A 12,218-nucleotide genomic window follows, 5' to 3' on the forward strand; every position below is an offset into this window, starting at 1 on the left:
TTTTGCAAACATACTCTGGGATTTCTGGTTTATTTTCATTATAGGAGCCCCTTGATGTTAATCCTCATTCAGGACAGGTGGATGGTGCTGGTCTGGTGTCAGCCGACGGGGCTGACTGGCCGCTGGCCTGTGACTTCTCTCCCGAGTCGTCGTCTTACAACTGAAGCCCAAGTGACAGCTCGGACTTGAGGGGTGTCTGTCGTGGGGTGTCCTGATCTGCTTCTCTGCCCTCACTTCCCCCTGCACTGTCTCACGCTCCACTCGATGCTTGTCCATGCCGTCCGGGCCTCAGGTCCTGGTCTCTCCTTCATCTGTGCTGTCTTCCTCTTCTCACGAGAATGCAGGGCCTCCCTGCTTCCTCACGTACGTGTCGGACGATTCCTCAAGGCCAGGTCCACCAGCAAGGCTGCCCTGTTCTGCCCGGCCTGGCCTTGCGTTGTCCTGGTCCAAACTCCCAGCCCGGTTCTGGAGGGAGTCACCCCGGGCCATCTTTCTTGATCCCAACCTGCTCTTGTCTGCGGCTGTAGTATCCACCTTTTATTTCTGGAAATAGATTCCCGGCATCCTCCAACCCTTTTTAAAAAGCTCTGTGGTTTGTTTCATTGTAGAGGTTGATGTTCTCTTGTAGTTGTGTTTCGTTTTCTTCTCCTTTTAAGCTGTATCCGAACTGCATCCCCCTCTGGTTGGGGGGTTGATGATGTTGGTGGCTTTGCTGCTGAAAATGTCTGCTTTGGGTGGATTTAATGGATTTTTTTTTTTTGGTGTTTTTTTGTTTTGTTTGTGTTTTGAAAACCAGGGGAAGGTTCCAGCATTCTTTTTCACAGCACCGTCTTCTCTCCTCCCAGACGGCTGGTTTGTCTTGCGTCTTTATATACTTTCTAATGTCTTTATTGTCTTTTCTTCTACTAGCCCTAGGCCCTTTGATAAGTGGTGCTGTGCCCGATTCATTCGCACATCATGCATTCACAGTGCGCGGCACAGCACCTTGCTGTCAATAGGGACCTAAATGTTCCTAAATGTAAAATGGACTATGGCAGTCAGTACACAGCTGGAGGTTTCAGATGTGTCTGGCGTGAACCTGGAGGTTGAGTTTCTATGGATTCTAGGATTTGCTTGGTTTAAAAAGTTCCTGGTGTCGGTTTGCTCCTTGGGTCGTTTTGATTTGCCCCATAACCTAGGATGTAGCAGCAATAGCTCTTGGACCACCGGCACGCCAACATAGGCTCCTTTCTGTGCAAGTAGCTGATGAATCCAAAACCAAAACGGTGCCCTGGCAAGCGTTTCTCTCACCTTCCGGAAAGACACCATGATCTGTGCTGTGGCCGTCAGGTTTGTATTTGTTGGCTTTGTTCCCAACCTTATCTCTGGTTTCCATACCATTGCCACAGGGCCCACAAGAGCCTTGCTCCTCTGGGAGCTGGTACTTTTTATCCCACTTGCATTGTCTGTCAGTGGGAGGACATTAGCACGTCTAGGAAGGGTGTCTCAAGGAGAATCTGCTACAAAACCGACACATTCTTTAATTTCAGAAGTGAAAGTACCCACTTTGAGGGCAAGGTGCGTGGCCACAGGTGTTCGCCTTCCTAAGCGTTTGACTTTGAACAGAAACTTAGGTAAAAACAACATGGCCTCTTCAAGTGTCAAGTGTGGTTGGTGACATTAAATGCTGTGTGTTATGTCGCTATAAAAATAGCGTCTGAAGTAGTGTTTCATGCCCTGTCCAACACCCCCAGCCTTGGGACGAATCTGTGAGATGTAACAGTTAAAGCAGTCTTGGGATGAGCCTTGCTTGGGGCAAAGCTGATGCTCTGCCGGTGGGTTCTACAGCACAGACTTTCTCGGCCAAGCTCGTGATTTTGAACTCATTGTTTCCTGGAGGTCTACAGGGAGGGGGCCCGTAAGAAGATGTTTCTTTGACCATTGCGACATTAGCTTGTGCTCTGTATCCGGGCATCTTCGGGAAGTTTAGGCGGATGAAAGATTTCATTTATTTAATTTATTTTGAGAGAGAGAGAGAGAACATCCCAAGCAGCCTCAGCTCTGTCAGCGTTGTGGGGAGCCCGCCGGGAGGCTCCAACTCAGGAACCATGAGATCATGACCTGAGCTGAAATCAAGGCTCAGATGCTTAGCTGACTGGAACACCCAGGCGCCCCAGGAAGATGAAATATTTTAGTCATCTACAGTGGGACCTAAATGTCTACAGGAGCCTGTGTGGCAGTCTGTAGTATTAGAGCATGTGGGAACAAATCTTTGCACGGGTTATTTAAACCCAAGCATTCTTGAATCACCTGCCACTGAATGTCGAAATCACTTACACTACCGTTTGCTCATTCCTTCCTTCTTCCTTCACTCATTTTCCCTCATCGTCATTCAGTAGTTATTTAAGACACCAACACTGAAATCATTTTCTTTTGTCTTGGCAAAGGGTCGGAATAGGATCCTCAGTGTCTTTGCATCTGTCGGAAAATATGGTGATAAGTGTCAGGTAAATATAGGGGTCAAGGAACCCAAATACGATGCCAGATACATGCTCCGCCAGGGCTTCAGGTCAAGGGCTCCAGGAAAACCAGATGGAAATTGATGACCTCTTCTGACCGGCCCTTGGAAATCCCGTAGTGTCAACTCTGCTGTATTCTTAGTAGGTTGAAGTGGATTCAAGGGGAGGGGGCTTAGACTGGTCGCCCCACCCCGCCCTGTAGCGGGAGCATCAAAGAATGCATACACATGTTTTAAAACATCCGTGGAATCCTAGTGGAGAAAGATCCCATGTCGCCGTACCAGGGACACTGAATATAGGTAATTTTTATGATGTGGGCATATATTACTGAATTTGGATCTGTCTTTTTTAAATGTTTATTTCTTGAGAGAGACAGAGCATTAGCAGGGGAGCGGCAGAGAGGGAGACGCAGAATCCGAAGCAGGCTCCAGGCTCCCAGCTGTCAGCACAGAGCCCGACGCGGGGTTCGAACCTACAAACCCTGAGATCGTGACCTGAGCCAAAGTCAGACGCTTAACCGACTGAGCCACCCAGGCGCCCCGGATTTGGATCTGTCTTGAAGGCTGGACACAGGACCACTCCTGTGTGCTTCCCCACTACCTTACCCCTCTGGACCATGCTGCCCCCACAGTGTTTTGTGGCTTCTGACTTACTTGGTTATAGGCTTTGCAAGAATGTGAGGCTCCCAGTCAACATCATATTGCCAACACTTAGCATAGTTCCCGGAACACAGTAGATGATCAACAAACACTCCTTGAACTGAAATAACCAACTTAATAAATGCCCCGCATGTCAGGCACTCGAGTCAACTTTTGCATCCTTAAATTTTTTCCCCAGACACATAAGCTTTTTGGGAATCCTCGGGAAGGATTATTCTAAACAGAAACCAGTCTGGGAGATACAGTGGCCCAAGTGGGCACACCCTGTCCTTCCAGCTGTCCATTGATTTTTTTGTTTTTTGGTTTTTTTTTTTTTTTTTGGTGTTTCACATGAGCCGTTTTATAAATAACCAGGACCTTTCATAACTTGGTTCATAATAAGCAGTAAACGTACGCTGTGTGTGTGTGTAGAAGTCTGTCATTTGGGGAGGGTAGCCTGAAACTTCTTTTTTCATTTTAATTGGTCCTCCCTTTGTCAGAAATGATGGATTCTCGAACATTCTCTAGTCTGCTGGGCGACTGTACTGTCTCTTTCTGTTAAGAGCAGCATCTGATTCCATTAGTTCTTTGTGCAGGAACAGTAGGCTAATGTCAGCGTGGCCGGGAGGTGGGGGGAGTTGTCATGGAATGAAGGCTTACAACGTCCGGTCTTACCTACTGCCCCAGAGTGAGAGCCACACAGTGGTTTGTTCGTCATGTCTCTGAAGTCTCTGTGGGCAGAGAGACTGGGACAACAGTCTACCCGTGAGTGGAGGTCCAGGGTGGGGGGGGGGGGGCAGGCAGGCAGATGGCACAGACCTGGCTCCTGTGACGGGTTAATAGACTTGCATATCTTGTTCCCAGCCCCTTTTTCTCTCCCGAAAACCTTCCCACTGTCCTGTTTTACCACAGACATTGAGTCTCTGAATTGATAAGCCGCCTAGCCGATAGCAAGGCTAATGTTAAAACATTTTTGTTTTGGTTTTGTTTTGTTCAGGGAGATGGTGGTTTCAAAGGGGATTTCGTTTGACGAAGGGGTGGATTTTAGAAATTTCTCAGTGACGGCTGCGTTGTTTTTACGTCGTTGGAGAGGGGAGCCCGTTTTAAGGGCACAGGTTAAGCGGTAGTAACTTTGTCTTCTTTAGCAGTTTCTGGTTGAAACAGCGAAAGTTTTATGAACCCCGGGCACTGTGACTCAGCCCAGGGCTTGACTGTAAGTTCGTAGGTTGGTTAACGTGGTAGCATTCTTCAGGTGTGGCCTTCCTTTATTATTTTTTTTTTAGTTTTTTTTCAACGTTTATTTATTTTTGGGACAGAGAGAGACAGAGCATGAACGGGGGAGGGGCAGAGAGCGAGGGAGACACAGAATCGGAAACAGGCTCCAGGCTCCGAGCCGTCAGCCCAGAGCCCGACGCGGGGCTCGAACTCACGGACCGTGAGATCGTGACCTGGCTGAAGTCGGACGCTCAACCGACTGCGCCACCCAGGCGCCCCGAGCCGCTGGTTCTTATTAGGGTCTTGACTGGTCCCTCTGCCTGGCAGACTGTTTCCCTCACCTTGAAATAGCACTGAGATTACAGCCTAGTTGCCTTCTCAGAGAGCCATTTCCTGACCTTCCCAATTTAAATTAGCTACTTCATCCTGTTTAGATGTCTGCGTTGTACATATCACTCTAGATATATTCCGTGTTTGTTCATTTGTTTTGGATGCTTTCTTCTACTTGAATGAAGTTCAGTGAGAGCAGAGACCTTTCTCTTTTACTACTCTGCCCCCAGCCCTGGAGTTGTGGTTTGATCACAGTAGGCTTTATCTGGCTATCTGGTCATATATCTGTCCATCTGTCTATTTTTCTTCTTCTGTCTGCTCTTTCTCCTCTCTCTCCATCTATCTATCTATCTATCTCTAAAATGGCTTGGCCATGTGGAGTTCTAGCAAAGCTGCTTCTCCAATCAGGTTGTGGGAAGACCCTCCTATCTGCTTTATCGTTTACCACTTCACTTTTGAGTTGTTTTTGGGTTTTTTTTTTTCTACTTGCTCCCTTTTTATAGCAAGCCCAATTACAAATTATAATAAATTGTTTCTCATCACCTCTTTTTGTTTCCCTTGCCAGGGCTCTGTGCTTGAATTACAAAGGAACCTCTTCAGCCAGCTCATTCTGTATGAATGAATGATTAACACTGAGGGTTGTTCACCCTCCTTCCAGTGGTAAGTTCAAGGCACTTGTGCACCTCGAAGGTGTTCATGTATGTCAGTTGTGGGTCTGTTTCCCGTGGAGCTCTGTTGAGTGCTCTTTGTGTGTGGACCTGGGTGGGGAGAGCCAAAGTGGATTCCTCACGTTCCGGTTGGAAATTGGATTTCCTGTGGGCAGTGGTGCATTCAGTCTGAGCGGCTTATTATAAACACACTTTAATTTGATGCACTGGATGATCCTGTCTCTCTCTCTGGGATTCTGTATCCCCATCCTCTCTGGGAACTTAGGTGGCAAAGTTGCAGCCTGGTAGGTGTTCAGTTCCATCTCTTTACGTATCAGATAGATACAGCACCCACCTGAACTCCCAACGAAACAGGCTAGCCTGCTGGAGAACAGATCCGGAGTATATAATTTGTAGCTGGAGTCGTAAGATCAGGTGAGCTCAGGAAAGTTGGACAGGAAGCCACTGAGGGGAGGGGAGGTTCCCGCTGTGCTAAGGCTCTTCCATTCTGCCTGGGGTGTTTTACTGGTCGATGTCTTGGTGTTTCAGCATAAGTACTAAAGCAGAAAACTGAACAGTTCCCAGAGCAGCGTTTGGAGTGGCTGCCGGTCCTTCCCCGGACACGCTGGCAGGGTCTACAGTTCATGCTTAACTTGGCTGAAGTTCACAGACACGAGCACCGGCTCTGTCAGAGGCAGCTGGTCCCATCCTTCCGGTGCCGCTTCACACCGTTTGGATCTCAACTCAAGGTGTTGCCTCTGAGAGATCGTCTCTGTCCACCCAATCTAAAGTGGCCACCTATTTTATTTCCCTGCAAAGTGCTTGTCGTGCGTGATAGTTTTCTGTCTCGTGTATTTACCTGCTTGCTGTTGAGCCTTCTTGTCACCGGAGCGGAAGCTCCATGAGGTCAGAACCCTTGTCGGTCTTGCTCGCCATGTAGCTCCACGGCTCAGACCGTGTCTAGTGCACAGCAGACGCTTTCTGCCCGAATTATGTGATGAGCTCAGCCGTGAAGTGCGGCTCACTGTGTAAGTCACTCAGTGTCATACGATGAGAAAGTTGTTGGCACTGGAGGAGATTTTGAAGATCCACTTTGTCTACTTGGTAGCTATTTTTATTTTAAAGTTTACTTTAAGGCAGAGAGTGTATGTGTACACGCGTGAGCAGGGAAGGGGAAGAGAGAGAGGGAATCCCAAGCAGACTCTGTGCTGTCAGCATGGAGCCCGATGCGGGGCTCGAACTCACAACCCTGGGATCATGATCTGAACCGAAATCAAGAGTCAGATGCTTAAGCAGCTGAGCCACCTAGGCGCCCCAGGAGCTGTTTTTAAATGTGAATTATTCTCTCACAGAATTGCCAGGTTTAACATTATCTTCTGCATAAAAAGGAAGTTTTGTAGTGTTTTGAGTTTATTTGCAATTAGAGCACTTATTAAAGTTAGGAATTTGGGGGCATCTGGGTGGCTCAATTGATTAAGTGTCCAACTCTTGATTTCTGCTCACGTCTTGATCTCACGGTCTGTGGGATCGAGCCCTGCATCGGGCTCTGTGCTGGCAGTGAGGAGCCTGCTTGGGATTCTCTCTCCCCCTCTCTTTGTCCCTCTCCTGCTTGTGTACACTCTCTCAAAATAAGTAAATTTTAAAAACTGGTGCTTTAAAGTTAGGAATTTAGATGTTTGGTAACTTTTGTGTTAACTGACCTTTATATTTTCTGTATTAGAATATTTATGTATTTATTTATTTATGTATTTGCTTACTTACCTACTTATTTGGGGGAGGAGAGAGGCAGAGAGAGGGAGAGAGAGAATCCCAAGCAGGCTCCATGCTGTTAGCACAGAGCCTGATGCAGGGCTTGAACTCATAAACCGTGAGATCATGACCTGAGCCAAAATCAAGAGTCGGACACATAATCAACTGAACCACCTCGGTGCTCCTGCGTTAGAATATTTAAAAGGAATATCTTATTAGCCTTTGAGGCTGTTTCATTTATGCTTTACTGAAGTGCAGATGCCAGGACTGAATTACACCTACTTGAATAAGCCTAAGGTTTAGATTTTTTTTTTTTTTCTTGAGACAGATTGCCTGCTGAGTTTTTTGAATGCTGTCTCTGACATTTGCTGGCTCAGTGACCTTGGGCAGGTTATTTAAGTTTGGTGCCTCAGTTTCTTCTTCTGTAAAATGGGGGTAGTAAGAGCATTTTCCTCGTGTGATTGTGATTAAGGATGTTAATATATGTGTTATATAGATTCCTGCTATTTTAGGGGTGGCTGAGTGGCTCAGTCAGTTAAGCGTCAGACTTCAGCTCAGGTCACGATCTCGCGGTCCGTGAGTTCGAGCCCCACGTCGGGCTCTGTGCTGACAGCTCGGAGCCTGGAGCCTGCTTCGGATTCTGTGTCTCCTTCTCTCTCTGCCCCTCCCCCACTCGTGCTCTGTCTCTCTCTACCAAAAATAAATAAAATGTAAAAAACTTAAAAAAAATTTCTGCTATTTAGTGTATACTCAGGATTTTATATATTAGGTACATCAGCTGGGTTTGAAAATAATGTATTTGGATTCTGCTCATAAAGTGGAGACAGGACTTTGAGCATTTGCTTCACATGTTGACATCCCTGAGTCAACAGAAAGAAAAGGCTTAATTACAATTATTAACAACTTTAGTTATCATAGTGATAAGTCACAAATATGCCATTTTCCATATGGCTAGCAATATTGTTGTCTCTTTTGTGCCAGACTGACTTGGTTTGAGTTCTCTAGTTGTGCTTGTTTCGTGACCCTCAGCAAATGACTCGACTGTGCCTAACTTCAGTTTCTCCATGTGCAAAGTAGTGCTGATGATACAAATCAAAAAAGATTGCTATGGGAATTAAATATGAAAATACACGTAACATTCGGGCACAGGGCTTCGTGATTTCTCATTTCCTACTTTCTTCCTTTTTACACCTTAGATCTAAGAAGGATGTTACTATCTGGACCACAGTGATCATGGTTAGGAATGGTTAGGAGTGTTTATTTTGTTTATTTAGAAAAAAATTTAATGTTTATTTATTTTTGAGAGAGAGAGAGAGAGAGAGAGAGAGAGACAGGCAGACAGACAGACAGACAGAGTGTGGGCGTGGGGAGGGGCAGAGAGAGAGGCAGACATGGAATCCAAAGCAGGCTCCAGGCTCTGAGCTGTCAGCACAGAGCCCGGTGTGGGGCTCAAACCCACAAGCCGCCAGATCATGACCTGAGCCGGTGCCATCCAGACACCCCTATTTGTTTATTTTTTACATTAATTAATTTAGAGTGTGTATGTGTGTGTGTGTGTGTGTGTGTGTGTGTGCGTGTGTATGTGAACAAAGGAGCAGCAGAGAGATGGGGAGAGAGAGAATCCCAAGTAGGCTCCACATTGTCAATGCAGAGCCCAATGCGTGGCCCAAACCAAGAGTTGGATGCTTAACTGACTGAGCCACCCAGGTGCACCAGGAGTGTTTAGAAATAGTGTCCTGGGGCACCTGGGTGGGTCAGTCGGTTAAGCATCTGACTCTTGATTTCAGCTCAGGTCATGATCTCGTGGTTTATGACCTGGATCCCGGCATCGGGCTCTGCACTCACAGCACAGAGTCTGCTTGGGATTCTCTCTCCTCTCTCCTGCTTGCATGCTCTCTCTCTCAAAATAAATAAATAAACTTAAAAAAAAACAAAGACAAAAACAGTGTCCTATTCATGATGATGAAGGGAACAGAATATTTAGCATAGAAAATATTAAGTTTATTTTTTATTTTTAGTTTTTTAATTTTTTAATGTTTATTAATTTTTGGGAGAGAGGGAAACAGAGACAGAGCGTGAGCTAGGGAGGGGCAGAGAGAGAGAGAGACACAGAATCCAAAGCAGGTTCTGTCAGCACAGAGACTGATGCAGGGCTTGAATCCATGAACCGTGAGATCATGACATGAGCCAAAGTTGGCTGCTCAACCGACTGACCCAGGCGCCCCGAAAATATTGTTTAGTGGGGAGCATAATATTGCCCTTGAGAGTGAGTCGTGTGTGCAGCGAGCAGGGGCAGTGAGACCCTAGGGCCAGTGAGTAGAAGGAAACTTAGGAGCTGGGAGAAAATGGGCGGGGCGGCCTGTGCAGTAGTGAACTTCCCAGGGCAGATATGGGTCCAGAGGCTGCTGGACTGCAGATCAAGATTCCTGGAGAAAGGATTCCTCGCTCCCCAGGAAGGGGGCTGCCAAGGCCTGTATGTCCCGTTCCAACGCCTCTTCGGTACAAATGGCCCCGTCCAGAATCCTGCGTGTACATCTGGTCATCTGGGCCGGTTGGTTGTATGGAGCCATACGTCCCTGGAGACCCAGGATTTAGCTTTCTGAAGTCAGAGAGTTGGGACTGCTGGTTGCTTTCTTTTAAAACATCTTTCAGGATTTAAAATCTTCCTGTTTGTGTTTATCGTATGAATCAGAGGTTGCAAACTGGTGGGCTTCTGGCTGCTTCTGGACTGTGGGTGAGCTTTGTTGGGCCTGCAAAATGCGTCTCTGACAAGGGTCTTAAGGATATTTAGGTTAGTTGCTTACCTTTATTTTTTATTACTATTATTTTAAATGTTTACCTATTAATTTTGGGAGAGAGAGCAGGGGAGGGGCAGAGAGAGGGAGGGAGAATCCCAGGCAAACTCCGTGGTGTCAGAGCAGAGCCTCGATGCTGGGCTCGATGTCACAAACTGCAAGATCACGACCTAAACTGAAATCAAGAGCCAAACGCCCCACTGACTGAGCCACCAGGTGCCCCAGTTGCCTACCTGGAGAAAGTGAAAATTTTAGCTAAAAGCAACATGTTCAGGGTTCCTTTAAAACGCGGTTTCACCGGGCAGCACGGCGGTGTGCATCCCAGGTGGCAATGGACAGCTGGGGAGGTGGCTGCTGCCCGGTTGGAGGGGCACGCGTGGGCCCGTTTGCTACGGTAGTGACCCCGCCGTGCAGTCTCCCCGATACCGCGTGCCAGTTACCAGTTTTCCTTTACTTAAGTTGTTTTTCTTCTAGTAGAATTAGGAGAAAGCTGGAAAAGTTCTATCTCCCTCTGTTTTAGTGGTGGAAAACCTAAAGACGTTTCTGTAGAGTCTCATGTTGCCAGAAAGGTAGAACAGAACGTGTTTTGTGTGTGCGCTGAAGAATACTCGTAGAAACCTAATTTGCAAACAGACGGCTTCTGTTTCTTAGGTGTATAGCCCTCTGGCCTCCATCATGGCATGCATTTTAAATGGCGCTGAAGGTGTGTGTGTGTGATTCCTGAGCGGGGCAGTAAGATTTCCCCTCCGTGTTCAAACAGAACTCTTTGGCTTCTATTTTAGGCCATTTCGTCTTTTTTCAGCAGCAAACTTGCTCGTCTTCCCCACGATCGGTCGTCAGGACTCCTGGTTGGGTGAAATGGGAGCAGTGTGTAATTTGCACATGTGTGTGGGCTGTGGAACGAGGTTCCATTCTGCCTTCCCTAGTGGGTCCCTCCCCCAACGCTTCCCAGACTTTGTGGCACCAAACAGATGAGGGCCTGTAACCTCGTTGACTCTGGGAGGGTGGTTACCAAGGGCACTGCCCTCGTAGCCCACTGAGGCACAGACTGAAATCCTAGGACTCTCTTCTGTGTGTGTGGATTTGATTTTTAGTGAAAGACACAATCTGGTTTTGTTCGTCCATTCTATTTTACAAGGGTGCTTCTGGCAACATCGTGCAGATAAACTGAAAGAGAGAGAGAACAGGGGAAGAGCCATGACATTGGATTTCTATTGTTTGTAAGGGCGGTCGGGAGGGAGAGCGGCGTAGGGTGTGTGTTGATAAGGACAGAAAGACTAACTTAATTAGTGGAATTTTGAGGATGACTGGTTTCAAGTCCCTGGAAGGAGTTGTCATCCATCAGTTGGTGTTTCGACAGTGGAATGTGCTCCCTAATGGAGCTGGGACTTGCCATCACTCGGTGTATTTGGGTGGAAGAGGGTGGCCCATCTGTCAGGATACCGTAGGAGGTTCTCAAATTAGAAGGAAGATAGGACCTGCTGGATGACCTCTGTGGTCTCTTAGAAAACTCAGATCCAATTACTCTCTGAATTAAACTGATTAGGAACCTTTCAGCGTGAACGATTTCACTTTAGTCCATAAAAAGGAAGTACCGTGCCCATGGTGTGGGAGGCTGAATAGAACACTTTTTAATTGACTACATCGAATTCTGGGCAGATTCCTTACACTTTCTTAAATGTTCCAATAGAACCCTTCAAAAATGTCATAAACAGATGTGTCTAGTGTAGTATTTGTCAGTGTGTTTTCTAAATGGTTTATTCCTGCTGAAAATTCTTAGGTTACCTTTGCAGAAGCTCATGAATGAGTATGGTTTTATTTTTGGTAGCATGATTTTTAAAACATGTTTATTTATTTATTTTTGAGGCGGGGGGGGGGCATGGAGAGAAAACACAGGGTGGGGAGGGGCAGAGAGAGAAAGAGACACAGAATCTGAACTGAAGCAGGCTCCAGGCTCTGAGCTGTTAGCTCAGAGCCCGATGTGGGGCTTGAACCCACGAACCATGAAATCATGACCTGAGCTGAAGTCAGATGCTTAATTACAGAGCTACCCGGGTACCCTGGTAGCATTTTTTTTGTACGGATTTTTATCGTTTATATAAAAATCATGCCTCTTATTATAAAGCATTCCATTTAATTTTAAACTTTAGGGGTTTATACATTATCAATAATTGTCAGTTATCAAAGTGTATTTAATTTGGATATAATGACTTATAGAAAAAAGTCCATGTAAAGGAAAAAATTATGAAGAATTTGTTTTAAATCTTAGTTTTTCTGTTATTTCACATTTGCTCACATCTCCCAAAAGTAATTAACTGGTCATTTGGTTAAGTTCTTGAGACTTGC

At 46.4% G+C, this 12,218-nt stretch overlaps 1 protein-coding gene across 2 annotated transcripts in view; it reads left to right on the forward strand.

The window, feature by feature from the left end:
• Window positions 1-12,218, forward strand: part of TIAM2 (TIAM Rac1 associated GEF 2) — a 189,244-nt gene that overhangs the window by 46,014 nt on the left and 131,012 nt on the right. For both annotated transcript variants that reach the window (XM_043592641.1, XM_043592644.1), the window contains exon 2: window positions 5,247-5,341. The gene's annotated coding sequence lies outside the window, so the exon portion shown is untranslated. The remainder of the gene's footprint in view (window positions 1-5,246; window positions 5,342-12,218) is intronic.

The sequence above is a fragment of the Prionailurus bengalensis genome, chromosome B2 (genome assembly GCF_016509475.1).
Source record: "Prionailurus bengalensis isolate Pbe53 chromosome B2, Fcat_Pben_1.1_paternal_pri, whole genome shotgun sequence".
Classification (NCBI taxonomy): Eukaryota; Metazoa; Chordata; class Mammalia; order Carnivora; family Felidae; genus Prionailurus; species Prionailurus bengalensis.